This window comes from Balaenoptera acutorostrata, chromosome 15 (genome assembly GCF_949987535.1).
Source record: "Balaenoptera acutorostrata chromosome 15, mBalAcu1.1, whole genome shotgun sequence".
Lineage (NCBI taxonomy): Eukaryota > Metazoa > Chordata > Mammalia > Artiodactyla > Balaenopteridae > Balaenoptera > Balaenoptera acutorostrata.
The window spans coordinates 68658821-68679694 of NC_080078.1; the positions used below are offsets into that span (position 1 = coordinate 68658821).

The 20874-nt window shown below is 49.9% G+C and overlaps 1 long non-coding RNA gene and 3 other non-coding genes across 7 annotated transcripts; all 4 read left to right on the forward strand.

The window, feature by feature from the left end:
• The first annotated feature begins 7158 nt into the window (after positions 1 to 7158).
• On the forward strand, positions 7159 to 13995 carry LOC103021125 (uncharacterized). Of its 4 annotated transcripts, none has more exons than XR_009005551.1 (8): positions 7159 to 7277; positions 8308 to 8386; positions 8906 to 9141; positions 9454 to 9611; positions 10210 to 10270; positions 11453 to 11525; positions 13351 to 13521; positions 13608 to 13995. It is a non-coding gene; the product is annotated as an uncharacterized LOC103021125 (long non-coding RNA). The 4 variants fall into 4 exon arrangements; XR_009005550.1 differs by having other exon boundaries at positions 8308 to 8378; positions 9425 to 9611; XR_009005548.1 differs by having other exon boundaries at positions 8308 to 8378.
• On the forward strand, positions 8607 to 8740 carry LOC114235428 (small nucleolar RNA SNORA71). Its single transcript, XR_003621607.2, has one exon. It is a non-coding gene; the product is annotated as a small nucleolar RNA SNORA71 (small nucleolar RNA).
• Positions 10857 to 10989, forward strand: LOC114235429 (small nucleolar RNA SNORA71). Its single transcript, XR_003621608.1, has one exon. It is a non-coding gene; the product is annotated as a small nucleolar RNA SNORA71 (small nucleolar RNA).
• LOC114235425 (small nucleolar RNA SNORA71) lies at positions 12551 to 12684 on the forward strand. Its single transcript, XR_003621604.1, has one exon. It is a non-coding gene; the product is annotated as a small nucleolar RNA SNORA71 (small nucleolar RNA).
• Positions 13996 to 20874: the final 6879 nt, after the last annotated feature.

The window sequence follows — 20874 nt, forward strand, 5'->3', positions numbered from 1 at the left end:
AAGACACTTCCACTTAGAAAGCTTAAAGAGACAGGCAAAAAAAAAAATGTTTTTATGGTGACATACCAGAAGTCCCTCTTTCAACATACTGGTCACATTTATAAAGGATTGGGCTGTGGCTGGGAGGCCAACATTCCATCATCTTGGAGTTTGTGACCTCACAGTGGCTGAGAGATTCCTGGAGCCTGGAGATGGGGGGGATGGGGAGATGGGGTCTCGGCTGGCTAGACAGATTGTCCCAAGGAGGTGATGCCCAGGGTCTAGGCTGGAAGTCAGCAGCTGGCCCGGTGAGCCCCGCAGGATCTCCAAGCCCTGTCCCCGCACTAAGAATGATCAGCATGCTGGCGGTCTTGCTTATTCTGTTCATCTTCCTCCTCGCCGTCTTACTGATCATCTGTTACTGCATCTTTCGGGAGGAATAGGCTTGGGCTCCTGCAGGCTGGGACTGAGGCCCACTGGTAGCCTTGGCCAGTCCAGCCACCCAGGGCCTCTGCTGCCCCATGGCCTGGGTCTGGGCCTGTTTGGGAGCCTCCAGCAGCCCCCAGGCCCTCACTGGATGCTCAGACACACTGAGGTGAGACAGAGGGTCTCCCCGGCAGGGTCAGTTCCCACTGAGGTATCAGCATCCCCTCCTCCCTGTGTCCCCTCGCTGGTCCTCTGACCCCCACAGCCTCTTTGTCACTAGTTCCGCTTCTGATTCATTTTTGTCCTGGGCTGAAGGCCACTGGTTCCGGAGAGGGGGGTCAATGTGGGCTCAGTGAACGTCTAAATGGCTCAGGCCTCTGACATGGGGACAGACAGGAGAAGAGGTGGCCCACTCCCTCCCCAAACAGGCAGGGCTGGGCCCTGGGGGACCAGAGTCGAAGCAAAAGACTGATAACCTTCGCTGGCGACATCAGACTTTCCTTCTATCTGTGGTGGACAATCCTTGAAAACAACCTTCTTGACTAATGAATCTGGATGGTCTTAGCTAATTAACTTGGGTTTCCCTGAACAACAACTTTGGACCTCCTTTGCTAACTAAATAACTGAGATGTTTGTGACTAATTATACTTAAGCTTTCCTGGCTTGAGAGTCATGAACTTTCTTGCCTGAATACCTGGGCCTTCCGGGATAACAATATTTGACTTTGGGTCGTTATCTCTCACCATGCTAGCTGACTATATCAATTCTTTACTCTTAAGACCTTGGGTTGTCCTGGCCAAGGGCAGCAGACATCCCTGACTATTTTTCTGGGACTTCTAGGATAAAAATAGAAGAATTCTTCTATGATTTCACCATTACATATGATATTGACCGATGGTTTATGATGTATATTCTATTTTTAGAATTCTAAGACTCTTTCAAAGTTATGAATGAATAGTAATTTTTATCAAATTATGATAATCGTGATGATGATGGTGATAGCTAAAATGTATTACTAGCTGATGATAAGCCAAAAGCTAAAAAAAAAAAAAGCACTTATGGTATTCATGTATTTCAATGCATTATTTTACCTATTTTTAAATTTTTGAATTGTAAAGTACACAACATAAAATTTACCATCTTAATCATTTTATTTTATTTATTTATTTTTGGCTGCATTGGGTCTTCGTTGCTGCGTGTAGGCTTTCCCTAGTTGCGGTGAGCAGGGGCTACTCTTCGTTGTGGTGCGCAGGCTTCTCATTGCGGTGGCTTCTCTTGTTGCGGAGCATGGGCTCTAGGCGCATGGGCTTCAGTAGTTGCGGCACGAGGGCTCAGTAGTTGTGGCTTGCGGGCTCTAGAGTGCAGGCTCAGTAGTCGTGGCGCACAGGCTTAGTTGCTCCGCGGCATGTGGGATCTCCCTGGACAAGTGCTTGAACCCGTGTCCCCTGCATTGGCAGGCGGATTCTTAACCACTGCACCACCAGGGAAGCCCCAGTCATTTTTAAATACTCAGTTCAGTAGTGTCAAGTACATTCGCATCGTTGTACAATCAATCTCCAGAACTCTTTTCATCTTTCAAGCTGAAACGCTGTACCTATTAAACACTAACTCCCTATTCCCCACTATCCCCAGCCCCTGGCCACCACCATTCTACTTTCTGTCTCTGAATCTGACTACTCTGGGTACCTCATATAAGTGGAATCATATAGTATCTGTCCTTTTATAACTGGCTTATTTTACTTAACGTAATATTATTAAGGTTCATCCATGTTGTAGCATTTGTCAGAATTTCCTTCCTTTTTAAGGCTGAATAATATTCCATTGTATGTATAGACCACATTTTGTTTATCCATTCATCCATCAATGGACACTCGAGTAGCTTCTACCTTTTGGCTATCGTGAATAGTACTGCCATGCACATGGGTGGACAAATATCCCTTTAAGACCCTGCGTTCATTTGTTTCGAGGATAAGTGGAATTGTTGGATCCTATGGCAATTCTATTTTTAATTTTTTGAGCAACCACCATACTATTTTCCATAGTGGCACACCATTTTGCATATTTTATCTACTTTGAAGTTGAAAACTTGAGGTTCAGAAGGATTAAGTAGCTTACTAATGTGTAAAATGTGGTAGAGAAAAATTTCAAGTATGTCTATTGAATTAGTTTCCTAGGGCTGCCATAAGAAATTACCGCAGGGCTTCCCTGGTGGCTCAGTGGTTGAGAATCTGCCTGCTAATGCAGGGGACACGGGTTCGAGCCCTGGTCTGGGAAGATCCCACATGCCGCGGAGCAACTAGGCCCGTGAGCCACAACTACTGAGCCTGCGCGTCTGGAGCCTGTGCTCCGCAACAAGAGAGGCCGCGATAGTGAGAGGCCCGCGCACCGCGATGGAGTGGCCCCCGCTTGCCACAACTAGAGAAAGCCCTCGCACGAAACAAAGACCCAACACAGCCAAAAATAAATAAATAAATTAATTAATTAATTTAAAAAAAATTTACCACTTTAAAAAAAAAAAAAAGAAAAGAAATTACCGCAAACTGGGTGGCTTAAAACAGAAATTTATTCTCTCACTATTCTGGAGGTTAGAAGTCTGAAATCAACGTGTCAGCAGGGCCATGCTCCCTCTAAAACTCTGGGTAGGAGTCTTCCTTTTCCTAGTGTTTGGTGGTGTCCATCAATCCTGCAGCTGTGTCACTCCAATCTCTGGCATTCTCCTGGGGTGTCTTTCTCCTCACTTATAAGGGCTCCAGTCATGTTGGATTAATGGTCCTCCCTCCTGCAACATGACCTCATCTTAATTTACATCTTCGTTACATCTGCAAATACTATTTCCACATCAGGTCACATTCCCAGGTACCAGATGTTAGGACTTCAACATAACACCTTTTGGGGGTACATAACTTAATCCATAATATCTGTCTTCCTCCAAATTCTGTGATATTTACCATACTTTTGACCTCTTAATGTGATAAACTACCAGACTTCCCAATAGAAAGCCATGCTTGCATTTATGGGACAGAACTTTTTTGATATTAGTGGATTATTAGACTGTAAGCTTGGAGGAAGGCAGACACAATAGGCTTCTTTCATTCATCCCTTTGCCTCCAGTCATTATACAAAAACAAAAACAAAAAACAGTATTGGAAAAGTGGTATAGCTTTTCCAGTGCCTTTATGGGGAAAAATCATTTGAACAGTTGTTTGGGGAATTATTTAGGTGGTAGTTTTTGTTGTTCCTTTCTCAATTTCCTGCCAATCAGGCTGTTGTTGACATCTGTTGGACACACCCACCAGCATAGTGCCCCATAGAGCGGAAGCACTTATTTACCATGTATTGAATGAATGAATGAATAGAAGGTTCATTGGCTCAGCAGTGCCCCTGCCCCCTTTTTGCTGCTACTGTTCTGTCTTGATGACCAGTGGCTCCAAGTGGCTGGTGGCTCCTCCTCCCCCTACAGCCTCCTTAAGCCCCCTGTGTCCACTCCTGAAAGAGCCTTGGTCCAGGCAGACCTAATCACCAGCCTACTTCTGCCTGAGAAGGTCCCCAGCACATCCCCTTCTGGCAAAAGACCCACTTGAAACATTCATCCCTTCTGGAGCTTGCAGAGAGTGCACTGCAGTTTTGTTTTGTTTTTAACGTCTGCAGACACATTGCTGACTGACAAATAAGGACAAGCCACTGAGCATGGACTGTTGTCTGAACGCCAAGAGCAAAGGTTGTCGTAACACATTTATTTCAAGACCTCAACATGCTGCCCTGTTTGCTGGAATCTCCAGTTAGGTAGGCCAGTGTCGTAGATGGGAAAGTCATCTGAGGTAAGCATGCAGTGCCTCGTGCAAATGCCAATCTCCCCCCCCCCAACCCCCACTGATGGAATACCTTAATAACTGGCCATTTAGGATAAGTTAAGGAAAAGACTTGGGCATTTAGCCAGGAGTGTTGGTGACAGAAACCTAACTTATGCTAAAAAAAAAAAAAAAAAAGAATTACATTCTTAGAAAGCTTATGTAACCGAACAAAAGGAAAGGCAGAGCTGGAACTGGGCTTCCAAGATGACAAACACCAGGGACTGAAATTCCACCAGTACTCTCTGTCCTGCATCTCCCCCTCTCTCTGTGTGTGGATTTCTGACTTTACATTTACTCCGTTTCTTGTATATGGGGTGGGGGGGACATATGCTACATTTGCCCTGAAGTACATCTCCATAAATCTTCCACTGTAGGTAGGCAGGATTGCCACATATGGTTGTGCAGGTTGTGTACTGCCCAACTCATGGACGTGCCATTCACATCATAGACTCTGGCTGAAAAGCAGAGATGTTAGGGATACTTGGCTGAACATAGAAAACACTTGATGTTTTCCTAGCACATCCTTCTCTCGTCCAGCAGAGTCACCCTACGTTCTACCATCCTGAAGGGAGGGGTTCAAAAATCTCCATTCTAATCCTTAAATGGTGAGCCCTTCTAATGAAGACTCTTGGGAATACCTTTAAAGGGCAACATTTCGGGGGGATTTTCCCAAAAGCTTCACGAGGACAAGCAGAAGATAATTAAACCTGTGACAGTGTAACCCGTGCAGGTCCATTAGAATAAGAGAAAGGTTTGCAAGAAGTAGAAGGGCCTTCTGAGAAATGCAGCCCTTAACGCCACAATCTTGGAACTCTCAATCCTCAAAGTTACTTTCCAGGCCAAAGGATAGGCCCTTCTACCTTTTCATAGCTGTGGGAGGAGCCACCCATCTCAGAGGTCTCTCATCTCATGGGTGGGTTGGGAGGTGTTGAGCGTGCATAGGTGCATAGGTGTTAAGCATGCATAGACTTCAGAGTCTCTGTGGTTTGCCCTGCTTGGGATGCTTGGCCAAGACCCAGCTCCTTCCTGGATGAGCTCACTGGGCAGGCCCTACCCAGTGATGCAGTGGGCGGAGGGTGGGCAACAACGGTGAAAGGAAGAGGAGCCTGAAGGTGATCGAATCTGAGCTGGGTCCTCTATTAACCTGTCATCACTAACCAAGGCTGCTTCCGCCTGAAACTTACCAATATACTTTTAGGATGTTTAGGTCTACATTACTGAATAAATTAACCTGTAATTTACTTTTCTTTTATTAACCTTTTCTAATTTGGGAATTATGTGAACTGAGAAATGTTCTCTCTTTATAATCCGGGAGACTGTGTAAGGCTACAAATCTTTGTAGAATTTACCTGTTAAGACAACTGGGGGCGTCCCTGGTGGTGCAGTGGTTAAGAATCTGCCTGCCAATGCAGGGGACACGGGTTTGAGCCCTGGTCCGGGAGGATCCCACATGCCGCGGAGCAACTAAGCCCATGCGCCACAACTACTGAGCCTGTGCTCTAGAGCCCGTGAGCCACAACTACTGAGCCTGCATGCTGCAACTACTGAAGCCCGCGCGCTGCAACTACTGAAGCCTGCGCGCCTAGAGCCTGTACTCTGCAACAAGAGAAGCCACCGCAATGAGAAGCCCGCTCACCGCAATGAAGAGTAGCCCCTGCTCGCCGCAACTAGAGAAAGCCCACGCGCAGCAACGAAGACCCAATGCAGCCAAAAAAACAAATCGATAAAATAAATAAATTAAAAATAAATAAATAAATAAATAAATAAATTTATTAAAAAAAAAAAGACACCTGGGTATGATGTTTTCTTTGTGGGAAGATTGTTAACTGATTCAATTGTTTAAAGTGTTATGAAATTATTTAGGTTTTCTATTTTTCCTTCAGGCAATTCTGTTAAATATATTCCAGGAATGTGTTCATTTTACCTAAATTTAAAATCTTATGGGCAAAAAGTCAAACATATTGTTCTCTAACTTTTTACCCTCTGCTGACTGTACAAAGCCCCTTTTCCCATTCCTAAAGTTGTTTGGCTATGTTGCTCTAAATATGGTTATGCTCATTTTCTGCCATTTTGGTTTCTACTCATTGTTTTATTGATGTTACTTTATTTGGGTCATTTCAATTGTCCTTTTCCTCATTTTTTTAAGCCCTCAGGAACCAAGAGCAGACTGAGACACATGGAATTTTTCTTACATTTCAGAATCAAGTGAGTGCCTCTCCCATTGCAACAATGAGAATTTCTTTCTTCCCTTGTAACATTTAAAGATTCATCTATTACAGGCCATGCAATGAGATGCCCTATCCAGTTTCTAACTTCTTCACATCCCAACACATGTATCCACTCCCCCATCCCTTCCCCCACATCAGCTTGTGCGTCTTCCTTTTCCTCCCTTTTCTGAACATCTTCCCCTTCCCCCTTTCTGTTTGAGTCCCTCAAATCCCTGCTAAGGTACACCACCTACAAGAAACCACCTTAGTTTGGAAATTGATTGAGGTATGACTCCACTCATAGCTCCACAACTAGCCTCCAAGCTCCTTTAGGATCCCTGCTCTCTCACACTGGAGATACATAATTAAGGAAGAAAGTATAATTTTCCCAGCTTGGGTCCCACGCCCAACCCTTTCTCAGGAGAGGGCAGGACACCATAATTGATATTCCCAACAAGACTGAATTCAACAGGAAAAGTGAATGCCAGAAGAAAATCAGGGAGAAGGAGTAGACAGGTCAAAACTACAGATGTCCTAGCCATTTAATATTCAGATGGGTGGTTGGGAAGAGGAAAGGATACTTTGAGTCTTGGGAGGTCAGTTTCAGTTCTCATCCACAAGGGGGCGCGAAGGAACCGCTTGCGCGGATTCCGCCCTGGGAGCTGCCTCTCTAGGCGGCATCCCGCACCTCGCCTGCATTTCCGCTGGCGCTCAATCGCTGGACGCTGGGCCCTGCGTCCTAGTCGCTGGGAACCGAGCAGTATCTTCTCACGTCGTCACCTGTGACCGGCAGCCGACAGTCCAGGCGCACTGGGTGAGTCACTGCGGGGCCGCGCTGCCCAGGGACCCCCGGCGGCCTCCAAGGCCGGTGCTCCGTCTCCCCGCCACCGACAGGAGGGGAAACTGAGGCCCGAGAGGGCGGGGAGCTCCGGGCGCAGGTCACCTCGGAGCCCTTGTCCGCTCCCTGTTCTGAGCCCGTCCCCTCCGCCGCGTGTGGACCTTTCGGGACTCGTGTCCTCGACAAAGAGGCCTCGGGTCACCGCGCCGCCGGCCGGCGCCGTCTCAGAGCATCGGGTCCCCTGGCCTCACCCGTCCCGTGGGGAGACTTGTGCCCGCTGATGTCGAGAGACCGGTCGGGTGACGCGTGGGCCCGAGGTCCCGCAGGGGGTCGTGCAGAGCCCGTGTGAACCTGGCCCGAGGGGCGCCAGAGCCCCTGATTCACTGCCCATCACCACCTCCGACTCCAGCGTTTCATGCCCCAAAGCCGCTCGTCGGTTACCGGCCAAATACTCTGGTGACCGTTAGCCCATTTCCCCTTAATAAGCTTTAAGGGAAAGTGTTGCAACCTCCATTTTCCAAACGGGTGTTTGAGCTCTAAAGTGAGGGCGCCGCAGGGTCCCCGAGGGGCAGAGTCTGGCTTCCTGTCCCTGCTTCGCACCGAAGCCCTTCCGCACCCGTTCCCTGGCCGGGCCCTGCGCTGCTGAAGACCCTCCCTCGAAGGGCTTTGCTGCGCCTGCCTCTGCCAGCGCCCCCTCCTCTCCTGCAGGACCCTGAGCGCACTGCCTCTGCGCCCCACTGTATCCAGGGGCTGAGCTGTCCCTTGGGCACGTACTGCTCCTGAGGGCCTTGAACTGGGGCCGTGGCCTTCCTGCCCCGCCGCAGAGGGGATGGTCCCTGGGCCCAGGGGGGGCTCTGGGAACTGACTTGCAAAGCCTTGTGCAGGAGGCTGGGGCTGGGTGTGGGGGCCAGAAAGGCCTGAGTTCAGATGCTGACGCAGCCCCTCGTTAGCCGTGGAACCTTGGGTGAGTTACTTCATTCTCCTGAGCTTTCCTCTCCTTCCACAGGGGAAACAGCAAGCAGTCCGGGAAGGCATAGGCCTGGTCTGTGTCTTTGAACCCCCAGTGCCTGGCAAGTGGTTAGTAGGTACTTAGTTGGTATTTTGTGGGTGGATGAGTACTTGAGGCATTTTTACGAGAAGCTGGTCTTCCTGTGGCCTCTGTTGATGAGGGGAGATGGAGTCTTTCCATGAAGTGAGGATAGCTTTGGGGTCCCAGGCTTGGCTGGGCAGCTTTCCCCTGCCTGGGCGGAGAGCCGGCTGTTAACATGGGCTCCTCTGCCTGGCTCTTCTTCTGCCCTTTGTTGCCCCTGCATTGGGAAGTGATCGTGGGCTGGCTGTGCCCTGGTCACTGGTAGTGCTGGCAGAGGAGTTGCTGAAGGCATTTACCCGTGTTTGGAGGGTTCACTCCTGTCCCTTCCGAACTCTGGAGCTGTCCCACACGGCCTTCCTCCTGCCGCCTTTTACATCTGCCTCCTGGCCCCTGGTGTCCGGCTTACTGAGTGCTCCCTGTGCGAGGCCCAGTGCTAGTTTCAGAGAAGCTTTTAAAAAAGGAAGATAGGGCTTCCCTGGTGGCGCAGTGGTTGAGAATCTGCCTGCCGATGCAGGGGACACGGCTTCGAGCCTTGGTCTGGGAAGATCCCACATGCCGCGGAGCAGCTAGGTCCGTGAGCCACAACTACTGAGCCTGCGTGTCTGGAGCCTGTGCTCCGCAACAAGAGAGGCCGCGATAGTGAGAGGCCCGCGCACCGCGATGAAGAGTGGCCCCCGCTTGCCGCAACTAGAGAAAGCCCTCGCACAGAAACGAAGACCCAACACAGCCAAAAATAAATAAATTAATTAAGTAAGTAATTTAAAAAAAAAAGAAAGGAAGATAAAGCATGGGCTGTGTCTAAGGAGCTATGGGCTGGCTGTGGAGCCCCTGTTCGGGTAATTTTCACCAAGGGCTTCCCTCCAGGAAGCCAGGTCTGCCTCCCCCCTCTCCCCTTTCCAGGTCCTTAGTCAAGCATGTTTCCTGGTGTGATGTAGTGTGGGAAGTGGCTTGATGTGAGATGGGGCCACTAATCGTACTTCATGGAAATCGTTGGTTTTCTTGTTTTTTTGCCTCTCTCTGCTCTGATCTCAAGGTCAGTGTCTGAGTTTTGCCTCTCCGCAGGCTCAGTGCCTGGCAAGTGTCCGGTGCTCAGCAACTGTGGAACAGCTGCCCAGCAGGAAAGAAGGAAAGGACAGACGCATCCCGGTGAGGTGGCGTGGCCCATCATGTCATGGAGAATCAGGGAAAGACTGCTTGTGAGCCAGCCAGCCGGGGGAGAGGTGAGGGTACTTCCTGTGTTTCCTTTTCTTGGAATTGTTCTTCCTATTGACCAGTATTTATCCCTCGGAGGTCCCTTGGCATGAGATGGAGCCCAGTCTGCCAGGGGAGACTTTCCCCCTGGCCTGCGGTTATGGTGGCAGGAACCAGAGCAGTATTGCAATTGGACAAGGCTTAAATAGACACCAGACCTCACCTCCGCAGGCAGCCTGAGGTGCCTTCACCCCTCCTACCCCACCCCTGGGTCAAGGCCAGACCAGGCCAGGCACGGCCTGTCAGGTGCTGCACGCTCCCAGACCTGTCCTGGACTTTTATCCTGTTCAAGATCCAGTTTCCAGAAACTGTACAGTGTCATTAGAGTTTGCACAAAAGATGATCTGAAAAGGCCTCTGCCTCAGATGCACATGAGCTGTTGTCCCATGTGGAGCAATAACTTCCGTCCTGTTCATGAGAAGGTGGCGTGGCTCGTGGGTTGGTAACAACAGTCCACGTTTGTGAAGTGGCTAGCCGCTATGCCACGTACTCTGCCTGGGCTTCCCAGGACATGCTGTGACCAGGTGGGATCTAGGTTACTCATCCAGGGCTTCTCGATTGTTGCAGAGGAGACCCTTGAGAGGTGACCCCATCCTGTCAAGAAGCGGCTGGACCACGTGCTGCTGAGGTGAGCTCTGTTCCCTGGAGATCTGGGGCTTTGCCTCCCTCGAGGTGCACGCAGGTCCCGCCGTGGTCTGGGAAGCAGCTAGAGGAGAGACAAGAGTGGCTTCGACCCGGCCCTCAGCTTTACCCTCTCTGGGGCCTTTGAGAACACACCTGGTTCCTCTTTATGTGCTTATTTCTGAGAGCCCCTGGGGAGCCCTCCCTCAGACTGTTTGTTATGTTGGCAGCAGAATGTGTGAACGGAGGCAGGGAAAGGATTTCGGTGTGTCCACCTGTACCCAGGTGTCAGTCACTTCTCTGCCTCCTCCTAACTTTGGGACCTTCTCTTATCGCTGGTTTCATCCTCCATAAAGCAGGACTACAATGAGGCCATTTGTCTTCAGATCACCTAGTCCCTGTCTTTTACAACCTAAGAACTCTGTCACTTTTCTTTCAGAGGTGTCCTCCCTTTGTCTCTCCCTTCCGGGCCACGTGGAAGGCTTTTTTGCAGGATTAGAAGCAGATACTGGGCCCTTGTGCTCCATTAGGCTGACTGCTCCAGGCCTCTGCCATTGGCCTCCTTTTTCAGCAAGCCCTCTGTCCTTTCCTGCCCCTGCACTTGGAAGTGATCACGGGCTGCCCGTGGCCTGCACTTTGGTAGTGCAGGCAGAGGAAACGTGGTAGGGTTGTCCTGCATTTGGAGGGTTCACATCCTCACCCTCCAGTTCCGGGAGCTTTCCCACACACTCCTGCTTCTTCCCTGCCACACCTCGGGCCTCCGGGGCCTTGGGGTCTATCATGCGTGCATTAGTGTCATTGTTGGGGCATTCGCTTCCTGCCCCTGCTGTTGGGAACCAGGCCCTGTGTGCTGCTTAAGTTCCCCTTGATGCCCAGTTGCTGTCAGTCGGCCATGGCACGTTCCCGTAAACCTGGCAGTGGCATCCTTTTCCGCCTATCACTGATCAATCACACATTGATCAGCGCTGGCCACCCTGCCATAGGCCATCCACTGTCTCCCTTTTTAGAGTTAACTACTATTTTTTGTATGAAGAAATAGTGTGTCTGTTCAGGAAATAATAACAGCCAAAATATGCAGAACGTTTGCTGTCTGGTAACTCTTGCACTAAGTCCTTTCCTGGTGCCTGACATGCTCTGCTGTGAGCAGGGACAAGTCGGGTGCTCATCCTTGGCTTCTTGTCTGTTGCAGATGAGTCCACTGTGTGCAGAGGTGTCATGGAAGTTGTCATGTCAGGAGTGGTCTAGACCCCAGTGTCCTTGAGGTAAGGTCTCTGGTCCATTCTCTGGAATGTTGGGTCCTCTCATCCGGTAGTCGTGTGTGTGTTCCCAGGGGCTTTGGGTGAAGATGTAGGGGAGCCGAGAGGTGAGCTGAAGGCAGCATCCACGAGTCCCCAGGTCTGCTCACCACCCCAGCCCTGGGCATCCTGGACCACATCTGGCCCTGCAGTGGCTGCTGCAGGGGTGGAGCCTCTAGAGTTCCACTGGGGCAATGAGAGTTGTGGGGTATCTGTCCTTCCCTGGAGTGTGGGCAGAAGCGTGTTGTGATGGAAAATGGGTGGACCTGGGCATCAGAGATTCCTCCCCTGGCTTTGAATCCCCGTCTTAGTCAGTGTCCTATTCAGAACCTTGTTTTCTTCATTTGAAAAACCAAATCTGTGTTAGAGGTGACTTTGTTGTTCTTAAGACCACATGATTTCTGTAATTTCCAACCATAGTATTTTCCCGTTTTTGTCCAAAGTGACTTCTCTGGTTTTTTTTTTTTTGAGTGGATCTTTTACTGTGCTTTTTTTTTTTTTTATTTTTATTTTTATTTTTGGCTGTGTTGGGCCTTTGTTGCTGTGCGCAGGCTTTCTCTAGTTGCGGTGAGCAGGGGCTACTCTTCGTTGTGGTGCGTGGGCTTCTCATTGTCGTGGCTTCTCTTGTTGCGGAGCCCGGGCTCTAGGCGCACACGCTTCAGTAGTTGTGGCTTGCGGGCTCTAGAGCACAGGCTCAGTAGTTGTGGCGCACGGGCTTAGTTGCTCCGCGGCATGTGGAATCTTCCCTGGCCAGGGCTCAAACCTGTGTCCCTTGCATTGGCAGGCAGATTCTTAACCACTGCACCACCAGGGAAGCCCCAAAGTGACTTCTCTTTGATTCCCCTTGGGAGAAGGTTTCTGTTGGGCTTTTGTAGGAAAGAATGGCCACTCCGTGGGTCCTGTGCTTGGCTGGGTGGTTTCCCCAGACTCAGTCTACCCTGTAGGCCACTGGCACTCCCTTCTCTTCCTGGAGCTCTCTCTGCCTTGTACGCACCTGCATTCAAAAGTGACCATGGGCTGTCCGTGCTCTGGTCGTTGATAATGCAGGGAGAGGAATTGTGGAAAGCAATTTCCCGTGTTTGGAGGGTCCACACCTGTCCCTTTCAAATGCTGGCGCTTTCACACACTCCTGCTTCTCTCCAGCCCGTGCTTTCCAGCCCTCAGGCACTGGGGGCTGCTGTGTGACAGGCAGTGACAGGAGACTTCTGAGCTTGGCCTGTCTCAGCTTGGCCTCCTGTTAGCAGAGCCAGGCTACGTCTGTGTCAGGTTTATATACTTTAGGGGTGTAAGGAACCAGGATGAATTACACATAATGAATAAGCATGATGTTGGGTGGTGTATAGCGGTTGCCGTAAGATTTTCAGAGGGAAGCAGCTTGTTGGAGGTGGTGGACCTGGCCTTTGGATGAGTGGGATGTGATAGGCCGTAGGAAGGTCTTCGGGGGGAAGGGAGGGACACGAGAACGATTTGAGGCAGGGGTGAGCGTGAGCATGTGGGAGTCCGGTGTACAGGCAGGTAGTGACAGTGCGGGGGACAGCTGCTGGGGGTGGCGGTCCCCACTCCTGCCACAGGGGGTGGGGCCGAGTGGGAAGAGCTCCTGAGAGCAAGCTCTCCAGCCGTCTCTCTGCCAGTTACTACATTTGCTCTGTCGCCGTGAGAAAGCCCATTTTTTAAAGACAGTGTTCATTTTGACTCTTCTCTGGGAGTTTTGAGATTCCTTTTTGAGCCGAGTTTGGTGTGAAAAGCCCGCAGCTCATGCCTGACTAATTGGGGGCACTCTCACATGTGTCAGCTTGAAGGAAGACGAGGTAACGTTGGAGAGTTATCCCTGGTCCTGACCTCCTGCCCCGTGGCCTCCTCATCACTCTGGGGTGCTGCCTTGGAGGAAGCCTCAAGGGATGGAAGCTCTGGCCTCTCAGGATGGTGACCTGGGTCCCAGCTCCCCTGGAAGGGCCTCCTCATGGTGAGTAACTGCCAAGGGGCTAAGTCAGCCTGTGTTTCTGAAATAGAAATTCCAAGCTGCCGGCCTCATGTGACTTCCTCCTTTAGGTTGTTTTGGGGCTGTTCACGGACGCTGGCATAGCAGAGTGAAGAGGGATGTTGCCGCTGATCGTCACCAGACCTTCTTCTCCTGTTGCCTTAGCACAGTATGGAAGGACTTTGCCCCAGTGAGCGGGGCAGAGGGAAAGTCCTGGGACTCTGGGGACTTGGGATTCAGAACTGGAGACCTTCAGCTGGCTCTGCCCTTCCCAGCAGCTGCCACAGAGCACCGCGGACCCAGAAGACTGCTTTCCTTCCGTCTGGACCAGGTCATCCAGTGGCCTCCGTGTCCCCTTGTCTGCTCCTGGTGTAACTGTTTAGAAACAAGAGTTCCCATTGGAGTCTTCTGTGCTGGCCATCGTGTCCTCTCACCCACTTCAATAAATCTTGAAACTGCCTTGCCGCTTTTTATGGTTTTGTTTTCTTTTTTTAATACTTGCTTCCATGTGCACAGCTGGGTATAGAGACAGTGGGTCACAGGGGCAGGTCTTCCAGGTTTCAGTCATTGAGGCTTTCCACTTAGCACACTCCTGAGGCCTGACCTAGGGATGGGGGATGGGATGTAGACTTGACGTGGGGTTAAATAATCCCAAGTGCTTCTGGGGGCTCAGGTTTAGCAGAGACGGGAATTGTTGGCGGAGGAATGTTTGCTCCAGGGCTTTGGAAGAGAGGATGAGGGCGGGGTGGACGTAGAGACAGTCAGGGGCTGAAGTCCTCGAGGAAGGCAGGAGAGCCTTGGGCTCTGGGGGTGAAAGTACACGGGGTGAATTTGGGGAGATGGTTTTGAGCAGGGCTGAGAGAGGGATGTATGAGGAACAGCTGCCCTTGGGAGAACTCTGGGGGTGTGGTGGGCAAAGGCCAGGTGTTGGGGTTACTGGTACAGTAACAGTAACGGCAGTGGTGCGCTTCACCACCCTGTGGGTACGTGGTACTCTGCTCACCTTTCAGGTGTCGTCCACACAGGGGAACTCTGCCAAAGGCCCTGGTGAGAACGGAGGAGTTCGCTGTCTATTCCTTCCAGTGACGTTGAATCACCTGACTGGGGCTGAGGTAGAAACCAGGTGGTTAGGCCCACCTTTGTGAGGTCAGCAAATTGATGGCTTCTGTCAGTGGGAGGCGTTCTTGGGCCTGGAGGGTCCACGCTGCCGGGCAGCCGCGGCAGAAGTCCTTGTTTCCGCCGTTCCCCTCTCCTCGGTACCTGCCCAAGGGCCATGTGAAGTCTCCCATTTGCTCTCTTGAAGACCGCCCACCTGCTCCGACTCCTCCCTGGGCCAATTTCATCCCACCGTGGCCCTAGTCCTCTAGTGAAAAAGGAGCACATGTCTGCCCACTTAGCCAAAGGCCCTTCCTTTCCAGCGAGATTTCACTGCTGGTTGTTGCCTTGACGCTTGGAGCCCTCTTTCTTTAACACCGACTGTCCCCTCATTGCTAAGCAACTTCCTGTCAGCTTTTGGTACCAGTGTCTATGCCCCATTCCCCTCCCCTTTATTCTGTTTATTCTTTCATGGTTTTCTGGACCCCCTACCTCAATCCTATAGCCTGGGGGCCCCCTGATGCCGTTTTGTCTGTGTTCCGTAGGAAGGGGCAGCGATGGAGCACTGGAGAGGGGAGAGGCGCGAGGTGCTGTGGTTGGTGAAATGGGGGAGGGGAGGGGAGTCACAAGCCTACGGAGGTGTGATCTCTGACCGTGGCTGGGCCCAAGGTCACCAAAATTTCCTTCGTAATTCGCCGGACTGGTCACTTTCCGGAGGCGTCACTCATTCCTCGCCCTGTTTCCGTGGCATCCTGGTGTAATGACTGGAGGTGGGGGTGGGTGAAGTAATGCATTAGAAGTGCAGGTTGCACCACCCTGCCTGCCCGCCCCGCACGTAGCACTCAACAGAGGACAGTGCTTCCTGATCGTTAACCTGTTCACTTTCAAATTATAAATGATGCTCACCCCTGACCCAGCCTCTTAAGTCTGCCCTCCCCTGCCCTCTGCTACCCTCAGCCCCAGCTTAGGCTTCCCACTCGCCAGGGTAGACACGCAGGGCCCTCCCCTGTGACCATGGACTACTGTCCACCCGCATCTCACACATCACGCCCCACGAGCACCACAGGCCCCAGCCATGCTACCACGTAAGGTTCCTGACCATGCTGCCCTTTTCCTGGCCTGCGTTTTGTGTGCCTGGAACGCCCCTTCCATTTCAGATGTTCGCCTGACTCAGCTTGTGTCACTTCCTGTGGGAATCCTTCACTGCCTGAACCTCTGCCCAGACTGGATCCCCTGCCCTTCCTTTCATTCACATCAAGTTCAATTTTGGGTAGGCATAATTCTAGGAAATGATAAATAAAAGAAGGCAAAAGAGCGAAAACCCCTGCCTTTATGGTGTTTCCATTTTAGAGGACAGGGACATACCATAAACAAAGTACTGAAATGTCTAGTGTGCTAGAGAACAACTGAGAAGAAAAATAATCAATCAGAGAAACAGGACAGGAAGTCTGGGGGCAAGCAGGGGGCCTGGCCTTTGAATCTGTAGATGGAGAAGGCCTCACCTAGGAGGTGTGATTGGAGTAGTGAGGAGCTCTCACCTCTGGGCGTTCATGGCAGCCTGTGCAGTCTCCATCACAGCACGGACCAGCGATGGGAGGAGTCTTTCCCCTGGGATACCAGGCCCAGGGAACTGGGGGGACGAGACACCTCTGAGGCCTCTGCAGGGCGACGGCTAATTAGCAACGTCTGCCGTGTGGTGAGGGCGGCAGCCGAATCAAGTTGGGATTAGCTAGTCAGACCAGGCTGTGCACGTCTGGAGGGCAGGCTCCGCATTGTCAGCGCGCAGCCCCTCGCCCCACCCCCCGACCACGGCTCGGTGGACTCGGTGCCATCACCCATGGGCAGGCCTAACCCATGACCCTGGTCTAGGACCAAGAACAGTGCTAACCAAGCCAGGCATGTTTTCCTCTTGGGGAGGAGTTCTTAGCGTGTCAAGAGCCTGAGTGATCGGTTGCAGGAACAAAAACAGGAAGAGATGGAAGAATGAAGTCCCTTTAACAGCAGAGTCCAGAGGTGCAGAGCATTGAGCTCCTGTTGTAGGCAAGAGAACCATTTGTAGAATTTTTACAGGGGGAGGATGAGATTCCAATTTCCAAACCATGTTTGTGCTGCTGTACGAGGCCTGGCTATGTAGTCTGAGCAGCACTTGCTACAAGGCCTGGGGTTCAATTTTGCCTGAATTCTTATAAGGCGTGGCCACGTGACCAAAATTCCCGTCTCCCTTTTCTTTCTAAGAGACGTTACATTCACCATCGCTGTACCATTAGTAGAGGGAGCTAAATGAGTCTCTGCTCATAACAGCCTACAAGGTGTTACTTACCAGTGTAGTGGCTGACACAGGCGAGGAGCTCAATCTGCGTTTAAGGATGAGGGATGAAGCCAGTGGTGGCCTCGACCATGGGTACCAGGAATGGTTCACTGAGGCCCCTCTGCCCCCATGACTACAACTGCCATGTCACCAGGATACCTAACTCGGCCTGCATTAGGAAGCGACCTAGAGAAATCATTAAGAGCCTGTTGAATTCTGATGTTGTCCCTTAATTGCTGTGGGGCCTGGAGCACATTCTTTTGCCTCCTTGAGCCTCGGTTTCTGGCTCTGTAGTTTGACCATCAGAATAGGACCTACCACAAATAGTAATGATGAAATAAGATGATGCTTGTTAGATGCATAACACAGTACGTGCCTCGCACTGAGTGCTCTGTACACATCAGCTATTTTTATTCGATGAGCACGTCTAGCTTGTTGATAGTTAAAATGAAGAACAAATATAAAATGTCATTATGACAAACTCATCTATTAACGTGACACCATAAATACTTACTTCTTTGCAAATTTGCAGACGTCCCAGTGGGGCTGGTGTTAATCATCCCTACCATTGATTGAACTTTTATTAAATTCCATGCACTGTACTAAGTGAGCCTGTATATATAATTACTTCACTTAATCTTCACAACAACCGGTGAGGTAGACTTAATTATCCTCCGTTTTATAAATGAGGAAACCAAGGCTCAGAGAAATGAAGGGACCTGTCTCCCAATGAACGGTTCAGCTGGTTTTCCATTGCCTGGTGTATCAAGTAGTGAAAAATGTTGCAGGCTGATTTCATAAATAGCACAAGCATACGAGGCTGTCAGATGCTTGTTTGTACTGGGAGACTGGAAATTAGGATATTTTCCTATTCCCTCCATCTGTTTCAAATTATGGCCTATTATCCAATCTTCCTAAAATAGTCCCCATCTAAATCACCAGTCTTGAGGACTGAACTTGTGAACCTGACATGTACAGAGACGATAGGCATGTTTCACCCAATGCCAAAGTATCAAGTGCGCATCTCATCACGGTTGTGTCTGAGGCAGGTGTCATCCTAGATCTTCTAAGCTTGAAAAAACCTTGGCAGGGTATGACCGAGGTGGCCCAAGAACCAGGATTAGGGTCAAGAAGGGCCATGATCCTATCAGCAAGTTGGTGCCTGGTACCAGAGGTGAGGCAGCTGGTGGGAGGTTTATATACAGTATAATCAAGCCAGGAGAACGGACATCTGGGAGAATGAAGGTTTATTTGTCCATGCAAAAAAGATTTGTCAGGCATTGTGCTGAGAAGCAGGATCTGCCCTCATGGGGTTCACATACAGGTATATAGATAATAAGTTCTATTTCCAGATATTTACGGAACAGTCACTATGTGCAGGCCTTGCTCTAAGCTGTGCACACAATCCTGAACTAAGCTGAGGAGGGGCCTCATGGAGTGTACAGTCTAGAACAGCACTGTCCAATATAAACCCATACATGTAATTTAAAATTTTCCTACTAGCTGCATTAAAGAAATAAAAAGCAGATGAAATACATTTTAGTAATCTGGTTTTATTTGATTCACTACATCAAAAAATGTTGTCATTTCAACATATAATCAATATAAAAATGATTGAGATGTTTTATATTTTTCCCCCAAACGAAATCTTTGAAATCTGCTGTACATTTCATGCTTATAGCACATCTTGGTTATGCTTGTAGCACGTGTGGCTGGTGGCCACCTTATTGGACAGCACACAGATCTAGATGATGAGGGGTTCGAGGCTAATTCCATGAAAGAAGAGTGCCTGTAAAGGATGCCTCCTTTACAGGAAGGCTGCTGCACCTGGTAAAGAAGTTCCTCCAGCCTGGGTTCCCCATCCCCTGGAATCCCTCTTCCCCATCTTGGCAGAGCAGGGCCAGGTATATATCAGGTGTGCCGGATGGAATCCCTGCATCATGTTCCAGAACCTTCTGGAGGCAGGATGCCAAGTTCCGTAGTGCTCGCCCAGCATAAGCCACACCTCCTAGAGTTAACCTTAGTGTGCTGGGAGTGCGTTCATTCAGTCAGTTACTACTTGTTACTGAGCACCTACTAAGTGCCAGCCTCAGTGCTAAGTAATCACTGGGAACACACACCAGTGAACATAGACAGTTGGTATCTCACAGTTCCATCATGATAAACGAGTAACCCATAAATGAAGAAATCATTAAAGACTGTAAGAAATGCTATGGAGGACAAATGACAGGTGCTGTGAGATTCAACAGGGCCACCTGACCTCTTTGGGTGTCAGAGAAGTTCTCCCGGAGGAAGTAGAATTAACTGGGCAAAGGAGGAGTGGTCCACGTGCAAAAGCAGCGTGGGGGATGCAGGGAGGAGCTCTAAGACAGCCAGTGGGGATGGCATGCACCACTGAGGATTAGGGCAGCAGCCTGGAGTGGCTGGGAGAGCGCTAGCTTTAGAGTCGCACAGATCTGGTCCAACCCAGCCAGAAACTTGGGTGACAAGTTTCAACCTGTCTGGGCCCCAGTTACCTCCTTTAGAGGGACGTGGTGAAGGTTAAACAGAGTGATGAATGAAAACTCTTGATATAGCAGATGCCCTACCTCATTGTTAAATTATTGACCTTTGTTATTATTTATTGAAGGTTCTTCTGCACCATATCAAGAAGATGGCCAAGTTTTGTGTTTGTTTCCTTCTCTTGGGGACTTCAGAAGGCTCCAAAGTAGAAGTGTTTGGAGAACTGGAGACAGAAACCTCCCCCACCCTTTATTTTTTCCCCTTGCTTTATTTTTACTAGAAAATTTGAACAGTACAAGTAATAGACGACTTTTAAAAATAAACCCTTTATTTTGGAATAGTTTTAGATTTGCAGAAAAGTTTAAAACCTAGTACAAAGAGTTCCCATGTATCCTTCACCCAGGTGCCCCTAATAAGCAAATTTGTCAAAATTAAGAAGTTAATACTGGTACCTTACCATTAACTGAACTCCAAGCTCAGTTTGGATTTCACCAGTTTCCCCACTCATGTCCATTTTCCGTGCCAGGATCCAATCCAGAATACCACATTACATTTAGTCATTATGTTTCCTTAATCTCCTCCGATCTGCAACAGTTTCTCAGTCTTTCCTTATTTTTCACGACCTTGACAGTCTTTTGTTTTTGTTTTTGGCTGCTAAGTATGTGGGATCTTAGCTCCCCGACCAGGGATCGAACCTGTGCCGCTTGCATTGGGAGCACGGAGTCTTTTTTTTTTTAAGGTCACTGCAGTAGTGGTTGGAATAAGAGGCTGAAAGGATTTTTTTTTTTTTTTTTTTTTGGGCTGTGTTGGGTCTTTGTTGCTGCGCGCGGGCTTTCTCTAGTTGCGGCGAGTGGGGGGCTACTCTTCGTTGCTGTGCGCAGGCTTCTCATTGCGGTGGCTTCTCTTGTTGCGGAGCACGGGCTCTAGGCACGTGGGCTCAGTAGTTGTGGCTCGTGGGCCCTAGAGCGCAGGCTCGGTAGTTGTGGCACACGGGCCTAGGTGCTCTGTGGCATGTGGGATCTTCCTGGATCAGGGATCGAACCCGTGCCTGCATTGGCAGGCAGGTTCTTAACCACTGGGCCACCAGGGAAGTCCCGACCTTGACAGTTTTGAAATGGGTTGGTAAGATATTTTGTAGAATGTCTCTCAATTTGGGCTTTTCTGATGTTTTCTCATGATTAGACTGGAGTTTTGGGTTTGGGGGAAGAATATCACAGAGGTGAAAAGCCCGTCTCATCACATCCTATCAGGGAGTATATAACATGACTTATCACCAGTGATATTAACCTTGATTACTTGGTTAAGGTGGTGGCTGCCAGACTTCCCCACTATGAAGTTACTATTTTTCCCTTTCCATACTCTAGTCTTTGGAATATAGGCTTGATTTTAATAGATATTTAAGAAAACATATTTGGAAATCATTGCCCAACAGT